The 16,095-nt window shown below is 32.9% G+C and overlaps 1 long non-coding RNA gene across 1 annotated transcript; it reads left to right on the forward strand.

Moving 5' to 3' along the window:
* The first annotated feature begins 806 nt into the window (after window positions 1–806).
* LOC140852161 (uncharacterized) lies at window positions 807–1,598 on the forward strand. Its single transcript, XR_012135140.1, has 3 exons — window positions 807–1,102; window positions 1,188–1,306; window positions 1,380–1,598. It is a non-coding gene; the product is annotated as an uncharacterized lncRNA (long non-coding RNA).
* The last annotated feature ends 14,497 nt before the right edge of the window (window positions 1,599–16,095 follow it).

Below are 16,095 nucleotides of genomic sequence, written 5' to 3' on the forward strand. Positions count from 1 at the left end.
AAAAAAATCCGAAACAAAAGGCTTCCACAGGCTGTGGCAAGGCCATTTGCCCACTCTGAGCATCACGGTACTCTGAATCTTTCGCAATTATAACTCATTGTTAAAATTGGAGTCCTTTTCCAGAATAATGCAAAAAAAAAAATTATTTACCAAAATATACTAAAACTAAACTTATTTACCAAACTAATGCAAAAGAGAAAAACGCCATTTTGAATGGCGTTTTTTTTCCTTCCACGTCACCCCCCATTTCCATGGTGGCATCCCCCTTACGATCCACGATATCCCGGTCCCCGAGACAGCAGCATTCTTACATTGCAGGAGCACCATCGATCACAGACTATTTTAGATGGCGGCGTAAGCATTACAATCTTATTTACTTTTAAAATTTTTATTTTAAAAATCATGTACGTTATCTAATTAGTATATTTTCTTGCAGGAGTCCAGACATCTTCGTCTACGACGATCCGATGCAGATTTCTGGAGGACAGAGGACATCCCAGATAGAGTGTTAGATTATTTACGATATCTGGGATTTTATGGAGTATATCGGATCGGTCGTATACAGATGGACGTTGGTCTTATTACTGCTATGCTTGAGAGATGGCGTCCAGAGACACACACATTTCATCTTCCATTTGGTGAGGCGACCATCAGTTTACAGGATGTCAGCATCCTTACTGGACTACCAGTTGATGGAGATCCAGTTATCGGAGTTGATCCCACACTTACCATTCCGGAGTGGCAGGCTTTGTGCTTGCGGTTGTTAGGGTTTGAGCCCGACGCATATTTTTTTGATCATTCACGACTCAGGATTGAGTGTTTGGATGATCGTTATCGTCATTTTCATATTGCGGATGATGCACCAGAGGAGATGGTGCAGCAGTATGTTAGGGGTCAGGTGCTGCGATTGTTAGGTGGTGTCTTGTTACCTGATACTTCATCGAATAAGATGAAGTTGATGTTTTTGCCATTATTAGAGGATTTAGATTTCGCTCGTCGACTCAGTTGGGGCAGTGCAGTACTAGCTTGTCTATACCGAGCTATGTGTCGGGGTTCCTATGCTGATCAGAGCGAGATTGGCGGTTATCTTGTATTATTACAGGTACGTGAATTAAAATTTTTAATTTTTAATATTTAATTATATTTTACATTCGATATATTATTTATTTAATTTTTAAATTTTGCAGATTTGGGTATGGGAGCGTATGCCGACTATCAGTCCATTACGACGACAGTTGCTCGAGATGCCATCAGAGCAGCAGGATCCTGATGTTCCATTCAGACTAGACGGACCATTAGGATACAGGTATCGAAATATTTTTTTTTTATTTAAATTTTATTATTTTAAATTTATTTAATATTAGTACATTGTGAAACAGATGGAACGTTGCATTCAACGTTCATCACGTATCGACAAGAGTGGCACGGGTTTATAGATGCCAGTTGGATACATTAGTTGATACATCTAGACGGGTAAATTTTGAATTTTTTACAAATATCAATTTACAGTATTCATAATCTATTATAATTTTATATTAATTTTTTTTATTTTAACTATATTATATCAGTTTTTGTGGAAGCCATATACAGATGGGATATTGGCTATACTGCCGCGGATGTGTACAGTTGGACACGACATATGGACTGCTAGGGTGCCACTTATTTGTTTTGATGTGGTAGAGTGGCATCTTCCCGATCGTGTCCTGCGGCAGTTTGGTCAGACTCAGGGCATTCCAGAGCAGATTGATACCAGCCAGGGACTTCATCGTATTGATCGACGAGGGAGAGCTCGTATCGACTGGCGTATCAGACATGCACAGTACATCGATATTTGGGATGCACGTCGAGATCACATTGTTCATGGTGATCCTATTTTGAGAGGCCGTTCATATACTGATGACTACATGGCTTGGTTTTTTAGCATTACGGTGCGAGTCATTGGACAGTCTCAGTATGCAGTTTCTGGATACGAGGGCGAGAGTTCTACTGTACGTCTTTTGGTAAGATTACGAAAATTACTTCATGTTATTTGTGTTATATTTTTGTTTTATATTGTACACTATACTGATTGTTTTATACTAACAGTTCTATTTTTATTTTATAGACTGATTCTGTGTCGGATCTTGTGTTGGACACTCGTCGTGCTTTATCTACGACTGATGAGGACGAGCGGATTCAGATACTGCGGGAGATGGAGAGAACAGGTTCCGGAGCATTGGAGGCGATTGGTGTTGATCCACATACCTGTGCGCCTTGGTATGGAGCAGTTCGGGCGCCAGATATGAGTTATACGCCGTCACCATATGCTTCACATATGCCATCACCGCATATTCCGCATATGTCATCATTCGATGCTGCACAGATGCCACCGCCTTTTCATCCACAGATGGCAGTGTCTTCTTCGTCCTACATCCCCCAGATGCCATCACCGGGTACCAGTTGGCCACATGAGTATGATACTTTTTTTTCAGGTCCATCCGTGTATCCAGATGAGAGAGTTGAACGGGTCTCTCAGTCCGTAGATGATCCGACAGCATCAGTTATTCCTGAGCAGCATGATCAGCAGATCTCCTCCACTGATATAGGAGAGGAGCCATCACAGCAGGAGCAGCCGGCGAGGACCTTCCTGAGAAGGTCCAAGCGACCACGGGCGCCGCGACGTCCTTGTGGGACTTAGTCTTTGTTGTATTTGTATTTAGTATTTTTACATTTTTGTTGTACTATTTTTTTTTGATATATTTAACATTTTGATTCTATTGAATAATATTAAATATTGATTTCATTTTATATTATTTAATTTTAAATTATTGGATATTATGATTTGTGCATATGGATACACATACTCGAACGTGTTTCAGAACATTAGGAGAGAAAATGTTATGCCGGCGGGTCGTACTTCTCGGGGCCGAGCCCTGCATCCCGATGGCCACGGCGGGCCCCTGCATCCCGACGGCGGTCCTCAGCCCCCGTCTCTCCCGGCGGTGGGCCCCGTCTCGATTGGTTGTGGGTCCAGAGCAGTTTGATACCAGTCAGGGACTTCATCGTATTGATCGACGAGAGAGAGTTCGTATCGACTGGCGTATCAGACATGCACAGTACATCGATATTTGGGATGCACGTCGAGATCACATTGTTCATGGTGATCCTATTTTGAGAGGCCGTTCATATACTGATGACTACATGACTTGATTTTTTAGCATTACGGTGCGAGTCATTGGACAGTCTCAGTATGCAGTTTCTGGATACGAGGGCGAGAGTTCTACTGTACGTCTTTTGGTAAGATTATGAAAATTACTTCATGTTATTTGTATTATAATTTCAAATGATAAAATTTTTAAAATAAATTTTAAACAAAATATCATAAAAAAAATATTAAAATAATAATAAAATAGAAATTATAATTATAAATTTAAAAAAAAATTAATTTTAATTTAAATTAGAAAATATCATTTAAATTATTATTTTTATTATTTAATTAAATTTATTTATTAAAAAATTACAAATAGATAAGTAAAGATATTAAAAAAAATAAAAAATAAAAAAAAAGAGAAAACGCCATTCTCTCCCCTCCCCAAACCCCTTTTTCCCCTCCTTCTCCCTTCTCCTTCTCCCTTCTCGATCTTCTCCTTCCTTTACAAATTTAAGTAAAGGAAAAGAATACATAATATATCATAAAAATGAAAGAAAACTAATATTATATTTTTAAATTATAAAAATTACAAATTAAATTAAAAAATATATCATAAAAAAAGTAAATAAAAGATAAAAAATGGTAATAAAATAGAAATTATAATTTAAAACAAAAAATTATCTTTAATTTAAATTAAAAATTATCATTCAAATTACTATCCTCATTAAAAAATTAAACTCATGAGTCGACTCACAGGTCGTGCCAAGCCAGAAAACCAGCGTGCCAATAGGAATTTCAGCGTGCCAAGCAGCTCATTGTGCCATGAGTTGACTCATGAGTCGACTCATGCACTTAAAACATTCATAACTTCAAAAATATAAGTCCAAAAATAATGAAATTTTCACCAATAGATCACAAATCATTTGTTCTACCAAATGATACTATCAAATCAGGATTTTGGTAAAATTACGTTTTTGCCCCTGAAGAGCATAAAGACTTTTTCAAATAAAAAATATTTGTATCCCTTCGATCTGCTTTGTAATCATCAAAATCAATCTAGGAGCAACATAAATATATCATAAAAATAGTAAATAAAAGAGAAAAAATGGTAATAAAATAGAAATTATAATTTAAAATAAAAAATTAACTTTAATTTAAATTAAGAATTATCATTCAAATTACTATCCTCATTAAAAAATTTAATAAATTAAAAAAAAAATAATTAAACAAATTATGAAAAAAATTTAAAAAAATTTTAAGAAAAGAAAAAGAATAAAAAAACGTCGAAGGGAACGGCGTTTTCTCCTTTCCTCCCTTCTTCTCTCCTTCTCCCTCTTCTCCTTTGTCCCTCTTCTCCCTTCTCCGGCGTCTCTCCTACAGCACCGCGGTGAGCTGCCTCCTCTCTCTCTCTTCCTCTCTCTCCCTCTTTTTAAAAAATTTTAAAAATAAAAATTACCAAAAAGAAAGTCAACGGGTCGACTCACAGAGTGCGGCAGCCAAAAATTTTGCGTGCCGTTAAACTTTTTTAGCCATGAGTCGATTCATGGGGTCGACAGAAAAATATAAATCTATTTTTCTTAGAAAATACGCTTCCAAAAATATTGAAATTGCCTCTAATAGATTACACATCTTTTGTTCTTGCTTTTGAGACTTCAGAATCATATCTGACAAAATTATGATTTTTTTTCTTCATTTTTTAACTTTTTAATGTATTTATTTTTTGATCAAAATTTAATTCAAATTAAAATTTTTTAAGTCACATTTATAAAATACCCGAAAAAATAAATTGTAATTAATTTAATTATTACATTTTATTCTTTTATGAAATATTTTTTTTTATAACTTTTATAATTTTTATTTTTATTTTTATTTTTCTTCCACTTTTATTTTTTTGACATTCTATTACGTATTTTTTTTCTTTATTTAAAATATTTTTTAAATATTAATGTTTAAATTAATTTAGTTATTTAAAATATTATTTTTAATTTCAATTATAATTTTAATTCTAATTTCTTAAAATTAAAAATTACAAACTTTGTTCTTCAATTACAATTAGAATTTCTATTTTTTTTCAATTCTTTATCTTTTTATGAAATTTTTTTAGGCGATTTTTATATTTTATTTAGAAAATTTTTTAATTAAATTAATTTTAATTTGAGAAATTAATTTTAAAAAATATTTCTATTTCACTTAATCTTTAAAATTTTATTTTTTTAAAATTTTAAATTTATAATTCTTATTTTTTCTGACTTTTTACAAATTTTAACTTCTTAACTTTTTAACTTTTCATCATTTCTTAACTTATTAATGTATTTTTTTTATCAAAATTTAATTCAAATTTAATTTTTTTAAGTCACATTTATAAAATACCCTAAAAATAAAATTATATTTAATTTAATTTAATTTTATTCTTTAGCATTCTATTACGTATTCTTTTCTTTTCATTAAAAAAATATTATTTTTTCTAAAGTTCAGTTTATAATTTTGTTTTCCATATTTTTTCTCATTTTTTAACTTTACACTGTATTTTTTTATCAAAATTTAATTCAAATTAAAATTTTAATTTTCCTCCCATTTTTTTTTCTTCATTTAAATTATTTTTTTAAATAATAATGTTTAATTTAATTTAATTATTTAAAATATTATTTTTAATTTCAATTACAATTTTAATTCTTATTTCTTAAAATTAAAAATTATAAACTTTGTTCTTCAATTACAATTACAATTTCTATTTTTTTTTCAATTCTTTATCTTTTTATGAAATTTTTTTAGGCTATTTTTAAATTTTATTTGAAAAATATTTCAATTAATTTAATTTTAATTTTACAAAATATATTTAAAATTTTTTTTTTATTTCAATTAAACTTTATAATTTTTTTTAAATATTTTAATTTATAATTCTTATTTTTGGTGACTTCTTAAAAATTTTCACTTTCTAACTTTTCCTCATTTCTTTAACTTTTTAATGTATTTCTTTTTTTATCAAAATTTTATTCAAATTTAATTTTTTTAAGTCACATTGATAAAATACCCTAACAAAAAAATTATAATTAATTTAATTTAATTTTATTCTTTTATGATATATTTTTTCAAATCTTTATATTTTAAATTTCAATCAAAATTAAAATTTTAATTTATTTACTAATTTCAAATTTTAAAAAACTAAATTTTCCAATTTTCCATTCAAAATGGCGTTTTATATTTAAATTAATTTAGTTATTTAAAATATAATTTTTAATTTCATTTATAATTATAATTTTTATTTCTTAAATTTAAAAATTATAAACTTTGTTCTTCAATTACAATTATAATTTCTATTTTTTTTAATTTTTTATGTTTTTATAAAATTTTTTAACCCTTTTTTTAAAAAAATTTTTAATTTTTTTAAAATAAATTATTTTTAATTTTCGAAAGTAATTTGAAATAATATTTTTATTTCAATTAATCTTTAAAATTTTATTTCTTTTTAATTTTCAATTAAAATTCTTTTTCTTTGATTACTTCAAATTTTTTTAAAAAAATTTTTTAAGACAAATATTTCGAATGATGTTTTTCAATTAAATTTCAATTTTTTATTTCTTTCATAATTCTTTCTCCTTTTTTTATTTCCTATGATAATTTCTTTTTTTTTCTTAAGATTTTTTTTGACATCTTTTAAAAAAAATTTGAAATAAAAAATCTAAATTAATTTTTTTAATGAATTACAAATTAAAATCTTTATATTTTAAATTTTAATCCAAATTTAAATTTTAATTTATTAACTAATTTCAAAATTTAAAAAACAAATTTTTTTATTTTCCCACGATTTTTTTCTTTTTTTTTTGGGTGGGAAAATTGAGAAACGCCATTTTGAATGGCGTTTTTAAAAACGCCATTCAAAATGACGTTTTTAAAGACGCCATTCGGAATGGCGTTTCTTCATGTTTTTTTTTTTTTTTTTTTTTGGGACGATGCCACCGTGGAAATGGGGGCTGACGTGGAAGGGGAAAAAACGCCATTCAAAATGGCGTTTTTTCCTTTTGTATTAGTTTGGTAAATAAGTTTCGTTTTAGTATATTTTGATAAAAAAGTTTTTTTTTTGTATTATTTGAGAAAAGAGCTCTTAAAATTGTCTAGAAAAGGGACACTCCAGCAATGCTTTGGCGGCGGATGGGACACTTAATTTATAACATTCCCTACTTCATCTCTTGGAGCATGAAATCCTGCTCTTGCAAAGTGACAGTTTTGCAGCAAATTATTTCTAATATCGTACTTCTGTAAGCATTAAAACTTACATTTCGAGGGGAATTATATATTTTGTTGTTGTGGTGTATTGTTTAACCCAGAAGACATGGATGAGATGAGTCCATTAATACATGACAAAATTACGAGCATATAAAGTGGAAGTACCAATTAGCTGCTTGTTGATTAGTCTACATCTCCACGTGAAGGGCTTCTTAAAGTATTTTAAAAGAGTAGGGTGATGACTCATAGGAGACTCGCGCTGGTTATGATTCACTTAAAAGCGTAGGGATATTTCCACTCTCCCTTTAATACATCTTAATGCAGATTCAAGGTTATTTCCAAGCATAGGGTAATTCTTATTGCTTAATGAGACCTAGTCCATAGATTCTTATAGCTTAACTACTTAAAGTGTATGGAGATTTTCCTTTAAAATATTTCACTTTTATTTCTTAATGTAAGCGCAAATGGCCAATAATTCTAGTTGGGTAGATTACGAGGAATCTTAATTGCAATGCCTGTAGTCATTTTTCACTTAGACTGTATATAAATTAAACTGAATATAAATATGCATATGTGCATGCGCACGTGTGTGTATATATATATATATACATACATACATACATACATATATATGTATAAATAAATGAATGCATCTCTACCAGTCACATCCTTGAGCACTTCAAGGATGGGTTTCTGCTCGTTCTTTTTTTGTAAAATTAGATTTATTAAACTAATCTAGGGTAAAGGTCAGAAGTCTTTGGACAACTTCAAAGTCGTAGTCATGCCCGGAAGACTTGTCTCGGAGATCTCACCACAACATAAAAATCTAATTAGCCATCTCTAATTGGAATATCATTAAAAGAAAAATCCTTCAAATAATGGTAGAGATGCAACCGTAAAAAATTATTGCAAAAATAATTCTATGACAATAATTTTTTAATTATTAGCTTAAATTCAATTTTAGGTAACAATTTTATATATTTTTTAATATATATATTTAATAAATTGATCATTTAACGTATCTCCAAACAAATTGATACATAGTTTTGAAAATATCATATTCACTAATACATTTTACATGACTGGATGATATGCATTTGTCGTCTTACTAATACATACATAATTTTTTTTAATACATATCCAGTAGTGATCCAATACTCCAAAAAAATTTATACATAATTTTTAAAATATATTTTTATCTCGAAGTATATATTGAATGACTACTAAATATGTATCAAAGAAGTTTACAGCATATATCAGAAAGTCGACGGATATATTTCATCCGATTATATAGTGTATATTGATGACCATGGTACTTTAGAAACTATATATCAATTCGCTTGAGGTATGTATTGAGTCGTTAGATGACAAATTTGCTAAGTATGTATTATATGGTTGTATGTTATGTATTAATGAACATCATATTCTACAAACTATATATCATTTTTTCTGGATCTGTATATTAGTTTACTAGATGACTAATTTACTTGGTATATATTATTTGATCATATAGTACATACCAGTAAAAAGCATGCTCTGAGAATGAGGAAGAAAAAATATGATATTTTTTTTTATAATCACAAGACTAATGACTCCATCAGTAGAAGTTTTTGACTTTTGAGCTTCTACTTTAAGATGGGCACTACAAAAAGATATGGCTTAGAGTTTGTTTGATTGTTTGGGCCTAAAATCGTATAAGATTCAAGGGATTGAGCCTAGAGATAGCAACAAAATCCAAACCCATGGGTATCTGATCCGACCCCCGATCGGGTCGGGTAATCAATGGGTTGATTGGGTTTGGGCCAGATTTTGGTAAAATCCGAATGCTTAACTTTGGATTCGGATCGGGACTGGATTATGCATCCGATCTGATATCTAATCTAAACCCAAGCCGAACTATTTTAGTATTTCCATATATATATATTAAATATATTTTACTAATTGCACCTACTAGTTACTAAACCGTAACATTCATTCATTCCGCTTTTTTTCTCTTTCCCTTATTCCCGTTGGCCGCCACCTCACCTACTAATATTGGCTTTAAAATTGATAGAAATGAAAAAAATACTCTATATGACTTAATTGAATTTAGAATGAGTAAACCCAAATTATTTGATACTCGATTGAGATGGATTGGAGCAAAAAAAACCCAGTCCCCACAATGTTTGGACTGGATTTGGTTAATTTATTGGGTATTTAGATTTAAGTTTGGATAATTAGAAATTCGTTCCGAACCCAGCTTAATGCCATCCCTAATTGAGCCAGCATAGATAGGAAAATCAGTTTGATTGACTAGACTTGTTTTAGACGAAAGCCCAAAGATCTTTAGAGCAGACCGGCCCAAATCTGATAACTCTGTCCCATATTTTCTTCTGTAATACCTGCTTCATATGATTTTTGTTCCTAAATTAATGGTTGGTCGACTCCGCTCCAGCTTTTTCTATAGCTGGATGGGCATAAGGTGCGGGAACACCTAAACAAAGTAGAGTTGAATGATACCATCGTTTTGCAAGTCAAACTCCAAGAAAGAATAAAAAAATACAATTAAATTTTATAGGTCTTTACATTCAAATGGATGGCCGTTGCTTGGGAGAATACTAAATCACAAACGCGCTGTCACTTGGCCAAATGACCTCGACGTGCATGCCGAGCGACATGAGCTGTCAGTCTCCCCGGCGAGAGGAAATGATCAGGATCATGGGGAGCAAACGGTCCTCCTTGGCGCTGATCCGTTTATACTCCTTTCCCGGTGGGACGATTTACTGAATTAATGCTCCTTCTTATTATCTCACAATAGAGAATACCAAATTATCACGTTCTGGTGCTTCGAGTCCCCTCTCCCCGGGGTGCTTCGAGTCCCCTCTCCCCGGGAAGGGGGAACGGGAAAGGGAGAGCTGCAAAGGCCCCAGGGGCAGATACAATGGCAACTCTCATTATATAAAGGGCTACCATGCATTCACCTTCCACGTACACAAGCATTATTAGAGAAAGCCCGGTTTGATTGGTTCGTATCGTAGGTTCAAGCTGATCAGCGTGAGGGAGGTCAACATGGCACCACCGAAAGGTGAGTGAGAGTTCATTCAAGAATTTCTGACCCACAATGTAGAGTCCTCATTGTGGTCGCATGTATTTTATGAGGCCATTTGAGCTCTCCTTTGAGTGTGAGCTTCTGTTGAAGTTCCTTCAAAGCACTGGCTGAGCGGTCTGCTCGGCCTGCTCAAGCCCACTATTTTTTGGACGGCCTTAGAACAAGAATTTAGATCCAGCAGGTTGGACGGTACCTAGAAGATAAATAGGCCAATCTCGGGTATGAGGGTTAAAGCCAGCTTGGCTTGAATATTTTTATTTTTGTTGTATTGTTTTGTTTCCATTTGATGTATTTATATTCTTATTTCACATTTGTTGCGATACATAAACTTAATGGAATAATGGACATCTTTAGATGATCAGCAATATTTAATTATTCATATTTTGCCTGGGGAAACCCGAGATCCAGCCTAATGCCCAAGCCCAAGTAAGGGCTTGGACTCGGAAGGTAGGCCTGAACGTCGGGCAAGACCGGGCCTGGATCAAAGCAAATACTGCTGATACGTGGGCAAAGCCCAACTTTCACGGCCCATAAGCACAACCTTTACAACCTAAAAGCCCATGATGCACAACGTGTCAAGCATCCTCCAGCGTTTTATATTTCATGTTTGCTGTATCACTAAATTCATATTAAGATATGTATTGCTACAAACACGTGAATCAAGCTGCTTGTCTCTTCCTAAAGCAGAATCTGCAAAAGAGCAGCCAAAGACAAAAAACAACGGCAGAGCTGGAAGTTCGACTGGTCGTACTCGTATCTGGGACGAGTTACATCAAAATCAATGGAAAATGGAAGACCCGACTATAAAACGTCTACTCAAAGAGTACAAGTCTGCACGTAACGAGGCGGAGAAAGATAAAATAGAAGAAAAAATGATGGTGAGGCAGAAAGAGAAATTACATTGGTTTACACAGGCCACAAGACATTTCTCATCTTCCTTTATTTTATTCTTTTTGTTTGTTTATCTAACATTTAGTTTTGTGTGCGCCTCATTTGCAGAAAATGAGTGCTGAACTAGACAAGGCTGGCAAGGGAAAAGAAACGGGTACATCCAAAAATGGTTAATGATTCGACAAATGAAGTATTTGGGACCTCAAAGATTTGTGACTTGTTACTTCCCAAAAAACATAAATAAATAAATAAAAATTTGTGCTTTGTGATAATTGTGTGGCGCCCAAGATGCCACTGCTTTTGGAAAAATCATTTGGCATGTAGAAGCTTGACGTAATCTCCTGGAATAGGGCTGAGGTCTCTCTTGTAGAAGCTTGGCATATTTATTGCAAGTTTGCGAACCTTAAATTAATTATATGATTTAGTTTGTTTTCAAGGTGGAAATGGCCGGACATTGCACACTCTGAAGATCTTAGATTACTAATAGAGGATAGCAGAATGAAATGCTAGATTGGAACTATCAACGAAGTTTTAAGGAGTTGAAAAAGAATTAAAAAAAAAAAATCCAAACAAGCTATGTGGAATATAGGTTCATTTGCAATATAAGGAAGGCCACATATAATAGGAAAAATAAAATCAAGCTAATTAAATATAAACAAAAAATCAAATGAATAAAATAAAATTCTATTTTAGTGGGCAAATTAGTTTTACCAGGACGGTGCGTAGCCTATTATTTAACCAGGAGAGAAAAAACCCCTAAAAGAAAAGCACCTTCTCTCTTTTTTTTTTTTTTTTTTTTTGAAAAAAATATTAGTTAAAGTTTTCAATATTTTCAGATTAAGATGATCTTTTTGATCTCTAATTTTTATTTTAGTTATTATAGCCTCGATCTAAGATTGCTAGTTAGAGTCGCAGTAACTATCACACACTCACAGAAACTCTTCTCATGAATATGTAAGGCATTTTTTTATGATACTATAAAGCAATGGTAGAACAAATGATCAATAAATTAAGATTAAAACTTAGTTTAAATAACTAAATCAAATATCTTATAGAATAATATTTTATAATTTTATATCAATTTCAATAAATCTTAATCTAAAATTAAAAATATCAAATTTTATTTCTAATTCATTCTCCGATAATGAATCTTTGAGTCATGCTCGTCCTCTAAATATATAAAATAATAAAATATAGAGTAATGAGTTATATAGACTAATAAAAAATGAACATTTTAGCTAGATAAATCAAACAATAATAATATACTAAAAATAAGCATGCAAGGTGCATCAATTCAAAATATGCAGCAATAATCAAAATAATATCTATACAAATATTATATTTTTAAATTTATTTTTATTTATAAATTAATTTTTTTAAAATTAACATCACTTCACCTTGATAGCCATGAACTTAATCAAAGTATCACTACATAATCTTAAATGATAGGATATCAAAGCACTAGTGCATAACCCCTATTGGCAGAATATTAAACTATCAGCATTTAACGATGATGAGGATGTCAAATTATTAGTATACAACTCTCATTGGTAAGATATCAAAGAATCATATTTGACCTTCCTACTAATAGAATATTATAGTCCGATCCGGATGCTGGATTCAAAGTATGACAAAGTGGTATTTATATCTTTCCTCGCATACTTAAGACTTAATAAATTGGTAATCAAGAAAGAAATATTTGGACTAGCCACGTCAAACCGAGAATAGTTCTGCCATGAGTAGAAATGTGTGTTTGAGTTTGCCACCACAGGTAAAATTATATTAATAATTTTATGGACTCCGTTAAGATTCGTGAGTCTCCGAGATCAGATCCAACCATTGGTTTGCAAAGTGTGAGCATGTTAAGAACTCGGCAAATCATTACCGCCTTATATCGTGTATAGACGGCACGTGCGTTCTCTCCCCAGGAAACCTATAACCCTAACCTTCCGTTTGCTGCTGCTTCCTTTCCTCCACCCTTCACCCCCAGCAACTGACCAAAATACGACCACCCTCAGGCCGTGGATCACAGCTCCACTTGTGGTAAGCTTGCCCTCTCTCAGACTTCAAATATATGTTTTTTCGTTTCCATTATTTTTTAATTTTTGATCTTTTTTATTTAAAAAATTGAATATGTTTGTTCATGGAATGAAAACATTTCGGGAAGATTGTTTCGATATAGTTTATGGGGCAGTGATTGTTTGCCTTGCAAATTTTTTTGGACACCGAATCATGTACACTCGTGCCTAGAATGTCACTACATTGATCGGATTAGAGAATTGAAATATTATTTTTAGAACTCTAGGGGAAAGATTAATTAATTTTCTAAGGGTAGATGTGGTGTCAGTGATAAGAATGTTACTTAGAAGATCATTGTTATGTTTCTCATCCAAAATTTTCATGATTTTTTATTATGATTTTGGCTCATAATCATTTTGGGGCCATATATTAACTGATGGCTTTTTTTAACAAAAACTGATGATTTAAAATAGAAGAAGCAGAGGGAGAAGAAGATGATGATTATGCACATATGACAGAGAGAATGAGCAGGATTTACTCCAATGCACCTAGAGAGTTCACAATTATTGATAGGGTAATGAGCTAACCAATATCCGGAGTTTCTTTTCTTTTCAATATATAGATCTTATGTTAATATTAAATAAGTATTTATAGGTGTTGTTATTATTCTAAGGAAAAAGTTTGAACTCCAAGAATTGGATGGGTGTTGTAGGCCTGGACAATAATCAAAGGGAAATTAGAAACAAATTTGACAAAGGAAATAGAAATGTGAAAAAAATCCAAGGAAAAAGTTTATTGGATGCAGGAATTATGAGACGTGATATAACAAAAGAAACTTAAAATCAAGGCATGTGTTTCAAGAAAGAAAAGCAGAAAGTTGTAAAGTAAGAGCACAAAATATGAAAAGAAAAGATGCAAGCATCACCAATGAGTTACATGACCACAATTTGATTTTCATGTCAAGGACTTTCATGCATATTTATGATGTGTTTAGCACAACCTCTCGTGGTTTCCAAATATGCATATGTCTGCATTGGAAAAAAACAGAGCCAAAAAAAGGAAAAAAGCACCTTCTGGCACTTCCATTTTTTTAAAAAAATATTAGTTGACATTTCAATGCCCGTTAGAGTAAGATGTGCTCTTAATATTTAATTTTTATGTCTGCTGATTTTTTTTTCCAGAAAAAAAACAGTTGCTGAGCAAAAAACATTATTTTTTTTCCAATAATTTTAGTTGGGTGGGCTGGGAGGCAACTTAATTACAATGTGTGTAAATATTTTTGATTTAAACCAATGCGTTGTACAAAATAAACCTACCTGCAAAGAATATCTCATGAAAAATTTTAAAATAATGCTTAATAAAAAAGATTTAGAACCTTCATGGAGTTCAAAAGACAAATACTCACTATTGCGGTCAATCTCCTTATCGTCTGTTCATCGGAAATGAACACCTGTAAAATCAAGTTTGCATTGACTGGAGTTATCTTCGGCGGAAACCCTCCGATGCCCAAGTCAGAAAAAGAAACTGGGCAACAGCGAAATCAATCAAAATGATGGCAAAGCTTAGTGTGAATAGCTTACCCATACTGTTGCCTTACCTCCCTTTTATTAAGAGAATCCTCGTAACCGTCAGGTATGATCCCGTATTTAATGGCGTAGAATTATTGGGCTATAATCTCGTTGCAGGTTGTCAAATCTCGAGGATTACACCGCGATATTCGCAAAATAACCGTTCGGGACAGTTAGAGTGCATTTGAACGAAACCCCCGACTAAATGTCGGGGGTTGACCATCGGTCAGCGGATTCGAGATACCGACGGTCATAGTTCGTTGTCTGTAGAGTCCGAACACCGGCTGCTTATCAAGGTTGAGTCGGTAACAAAGGATTCGGTCTGTCGGTTGAAAGTAGTATCGGTCTATTCAATCGACGTATAGTCGGTAGTCGATTCCAGGGTCGTTCGTTTGTTTGGTGGGCCAGAGTTGGGTGTCGGTCGGTTTCACTGGAGATTGATCGGTTTACGAAGGTCGGTCGGTTTATCCCAACAGTTGCCCCCCACTCCTGAGTCCAATGATAAATTACCACATGGTTAATTGCCTTGGACGAAAGAAGTTGTTGTCTGTCACGTCGAATCCCGACTCTGCTACCACTCTCGCTGGAGTACGACAAATCAACTATCTTGTCATCTTTGAGCTATCACGTCAGCAGAAAGATTTGGTGTCAGGTGTCGTATCAGGCGTCATATCGAGAATGTGAATCGGCGTCGTGGTATTTAATTCTGACATGTAGGTTCTCGCTACGTGTCGGGGAGTTATTGGGCCAGAGTTGTTCACGCGGCTAGGAGCGATGTGGCTCAATCTAAAGTAGGTGCGTCGATCCGTCCGATCCATGGTTGGCCCAGATGCTGCCACGTGTTATCATCTGGTAGATCTTTGATTCGACCGCTCTCATCTCGACCATTGAGGGATCCTATATATAGAGTTGCTCTCAGCCAAATTTTTACTTTTCACTATTTTTGGTGTCGAGACTCTGTCGGATCATTGCCCCAACATCCAAGGTTGTCGTTCCAGCTTAGGTTCTTTCTTTCTTTCGAGTCCTTTTCCTTGAAGTTTTTGTCTTCTTTGGAGCCATCTTCATGGCCGGGGTTTCTTCTTTTCGGAAAGATCGATCGGAGAATCTGACTGATGAGTTCCGATCGAGTCCGGATGTGGAGGCTTGTTCACTTTTGGAACAGAACGTTGAACAGC

The sequence above is a fragment of the Elaeis guineensis genome, chromosome 10 (genome assembly GCF_000442705.2).
Source record: "Elaeis guineensis isolate ETL-2024a chromosome 10, EG11, whole genome shotgun sequence".
Lineage (NCBI taxonomy): Eukaryota > Viridiplantae > Streptophyta > Magnoliopsida > Arecales > Arecaceae > Elaeis > Elaeis guineensis.